The sequence below is a fragment of the Paramacrobiotus metropolitanus genome, unplaced genomic scaffold (genome assembly GCF_019649055.1).
Source record: "Paramacrobiotus metropolitanus isolate TYO unplaced genomic scaffold, Prichtersi_v1.0 Parri_scaffold0000003, whole genome shotgun sequence".
Lineage (NCBI taxonomy): Eukaryota > Metazoa > Tardigrada > Eutardigrada > Parachela > Macrobiotidae > Paramacrobiotus > Paramacrobiotus metropolitanus.
The window spans coordinates 1,323,454-1,327,612 of NW_026570223.1; the positions used below are offsets into that span (position 1 = coordinate 1,323,454).

Here is a 4,159-nt window from a genome sequence, read left to right on the forward strand (position 1 = left end):
CAATGCGCAAAGCTACCTTATTTGTACAAATCACAACAGAAAACTTTTCTAAAACGTGTTTCGCAGTAATTTGATTCTACTTTTACTCTTCTTATTTTGGTAAAAGATGAATAATTGAATAATTGTTTCGTTCTTCTATTCCATTACTCACTGCCCGGTAGAGATGGGATAGGTTAAAGGATAATTATCCGAAACGTTCGGATAAGGATTTGGATAAGACTAACTTGCCTTAGCATTCGGATAGGGCGCGTACCATTTCTACCGTACCGAATAATAGCTGCTTGTCCGAACTTAAAATTAAAATTAAAAAAATAAGCTGTTAAATAACTGAACTGTTATTAATACTTTTATTAATTACAAGCTCGGGTAGAAGCGTTACGGCACAATATGAAAAACCAGGATACAGTTATTTGTGAGGTTGTCCCAGACTCCCCCCTCGTGAAAATAAAAGTTACTAAAAACATCCAGTTACCAAAAGAAGTACTTGTAAAGTTACGCTAAACTTACAAAAAAGTTTTCATGACAGCCGATTATAACTTGAACCCTTCATATAACTTACGGAATACTTCAAGTTGGTCAAAAGTTACTTACTCGTATTACAGCACTGACGCACAGTCACGCAAGGTTTGTAATTTATTTTCTGTAATCTTAAGCAGTAATAAGCAGCCACCAATTGACGTAAGTTGCATCACTGCATATTAGTGCGTAACTGCATAGTGCATTGCTACTTTATACAGCGCAAATGCACAAAAACATTTCATGCTGTGTAGTTTTAAAATATTAAAACATGATAATTTTTTTATTAGTAATTGCACATGTATGTATACAATACATATTCCACTTCATTTTGTATTTTTGTGGTTCATACAGATAATAAACATTGAATTAAGTAATTCGGTGGCATCGTAAAACAAAATTAACCAATGTGACTTTTAATTACTAGCAACTAAAATAAATAAGACGCCGTACTGCAATAAAATTTTATAACAACAAAATATCACAAAAATAGCAATACATTTTTGTGGCAGTAGCCGCAGTACACAAAGCAGCTATGTGCAAAGTACACATGTTACCCCACGAGGTGGCGGCCGCAATAAGGGCGCACGCTCGAGCTCGTAAACATAGCTCAGCTCGCTAATAACGCAGTCGAGCCGTTGAAATTCAACACACTTGTGACTTGCAGGAATCAGTTTGTTTCACTTTTTAGTTTTAACTGTACTTCGGTTTGATTTTAAGGGTTAAGTAGAAAACGATAAGGTCTGAAACCAGACGTAATTTGTAGCTTTCTGAATTTTGAAACATTGAGTCAGCAAGCAGTATCAGGTTAAGACTGCTTCTTCACGGGTCTACGAGCAGAATCGCCGTTGAGAGTGTCTGTGCTGGATGAGGAGCCTGCAGCTGGGTTGTTGGATGAACCTGCCTTGATAGTAGATTCCCAATCATTCTGTTACAGGTATGATGACTGGTAATAAAACGTTATATGGAACGCAGCCATATGTTTTTGGGGTCGACTTCGTTCTAGTAAGCGTAGAAAAGTTGAAATTTTGAAAGTTTTAAAAGAGAGCGATTTAAATTTTTCATCTTTATTTTACGCTGGACGGAGTCGACTCTCTTTGATTTGCTCACATCTTTATGAAAATCCCTTTACACGTTCTAGTTTTAAAAATTGACTGTGCTACTTGGCAGTCTTAAAGGTAGTCAAGCTAATTTTATTGTATTTTGTAACAGGTTCTTCGGTTATTTTTGGAGACGACTCCATGGAACGATCTCTCTTCCCCTTCGTACGCGTTAAGCATTACTTGTTGGCACCTTCGTTTCGAACGCACACGAGCGCACACTGGGCCTTTGGATGGAGCTGTGAAGCACACTGCCAGTCTAAACAAAGGTGAGCTCCACAAACTGGATTTAGACGTTGAGTAAATTGAGTAAGTTGGTGTGGAGTTAATTGTTAAGTAACTGAATTTGTGTCCAAAATTATTAATTTGTGGTAAATATTTTCCCGTTTTTTAGGAAACCTCCGGACTTCGTTGCCCATTTGATGGACTGGAGTCGACTCCGGAACCGAAACACGCTTTTTGTGGTTTAATTTTTGAATTTTGCAGTATATTCTTTCTTTCTAAATTTCTGTTTTAAAACAGCAAGTGCAGCACTCAGACGATAGTTTGATGTTTATTCGTGGTTTTTTTTCTGTAATTTCAGTGTCATCTTTTGTGCGTTGAATTGAAGTATGTCCAAAATTACGAGTAATGTGCGGCAAAAGTTGCAATAAAGTTTCTGACAATGATAAAGCAGAAGTTCTGATTACAGTACAATGAAACTTCTAAAAACGAGTTCCAAATTAAGTTGGGAATTATAAGTTCTACACTAACTTTTACGGCACAAAAAGGTACAGCCGCTGTTCAAAGATTGTTACAAAAAAACTTATACATTTTCACGAGGGCCCAGCACCCACCGCTATTAAATACTAATTTTCATCCTATCCGAAATTCGGCTTTCGTCATCTTAAACTTGTTTTTTATTCAGAAACTGAGAGCTGAATTTTGAGTCTACATTTTTTTCTAATAAAACATTAAAAATCGTCTTTTCGAACAATTATCCAGTTATAATTATCAGGATATCCGGGTGTCGGATATGATAGTTATAAGGAAAAAGAAAAATTTCGGATAAGGATATTTAAAAAAGTGTCGGATAGGATACGGTCATAATGAAATCTTATCCGATGCCCATCTCTAAATTTCCATTTCCATTTTTCAGGGATTCTGAATTCAGTTGATAAGTACTTACAGTAACCACAGGATGCCTGTTGTGTTGGCTCTTGGCTACAGTAGTGCAGTCTACAAACTGGCGTAGCAGCTGACAAAGCCTGACTGGCAGTCCTGACAGTGTGACATATGAAACTGGAAGCTGCGTTCTTTCTGTTTCCTTTCCCCGTCTCCGGATCAGCTCAGAAAGTGTCAGTCACGGTCAGGCCTTTACAGCTACGCCAGTAGCCTGTCTTTTTAAGAGCGGCACTGATTGAACGGTGTCCAGTTACCCAGTAGGCAGTAACCCATCGATCACTGCCGTCTTGATACTGTCCACAATCCCATAAAAATACAGCTGACGCAACAAACAATACAGCAAACGCAATACAGCTGACGCTGATAATGCTTCGTATTAAGAACACAACTGTAAAATTACTACTAAATTACTACTAGTACTACTCAAGTAGCTAAGCACTCTTTACGGCAGATGCTTGCAGCCGCTACAGCGTAACGTTATATTTTACATTTTTTTTGTTAGCATAGCAGAAATAAAGGTCTATTATATATATATATATATATTATATTAGGTCTATTATATATATATATATATATATATATATATATATATATATATATATATATATATATATATATATATATATATATATATATATATATATATAATTCATACATATATATAATGAATTATATATAATATTATTATAATATTATTATTATATTTTATATGAATATATAATATTAATATATTATTATAGGATCCAGCGTGTAACTGAAAGGTCAGTCTCTAATTGAAAGATCAGAATCATTCTCCCTGCACTCAGCTTTTGCGTCTGTCTGACATTTGACGGGGAAAGTTGGAAAGTTAAAGGTTATCCTGATCCTGCCTGTTCAGTTGCCGTTTCTCTGTCAGATTCCCTTTGGAGTTGCAAGGGACGCAGATTACGTAATTTCAAATGTTTTTCCGCTTTTATTTTTAATCAATCTACGCGCCTTCGTAAGTCTTCAGTAGGAAACGTTCCGAAGGAGCTTTAGTTAAGTATCCAGCGTGTAACCGAAAGGTCAGAAAGATTTTCTTGGACTGAAAGGTCAGCAAGACTCAGCATGATTCTATCTGCGCTCAGCTTTTGCGTCTCTCTATCCTCTAACGCGACAAGGTTGAAAGTTATTAAAGGTTTGCCAATCCTGTTTATTCAGTTGCCGAATCCCTTTGGAGTCGCAAAGAGACACATTCAAAACATTTCAAGTTTTTTCCGTATTTATTCCTAATCAATCCACGCGCTTATGTAAAGTTCCGGTGGGAAACGTTCCGAAGTAGTTTACTCTCTATTACAGAGTAGATCCAGCGCAAATTGCGCAGAATAATCAGCGATGGAAAAATAATTAAATCAATGCAA

At 36.3% G+C, this 4,159-nt stretch overlaps 1 long non-coding RNA gene across 1 annotated transcript; it reads left to right on the top strand.

Moving 5' to 3' along the window:
• Positions 1-1,185: 1,185 nt before the first annotated feature.
• LOC129597803 (uncharacterized) lies at positions 1,186-2,282 on the top strand. Its single transcript, XR_008691614.1, has 3 exons — positions 1,186-1,453; positions 1,729-1,885; positions 2,011-2,282. It is a non-coding gene; the product is annotated as an uncharacterized LOC129597803 (long non-coding RNA).
• The last annotated feature ends 1,877 nt before the right edge of the window (positions 2,283-4,159 follow it).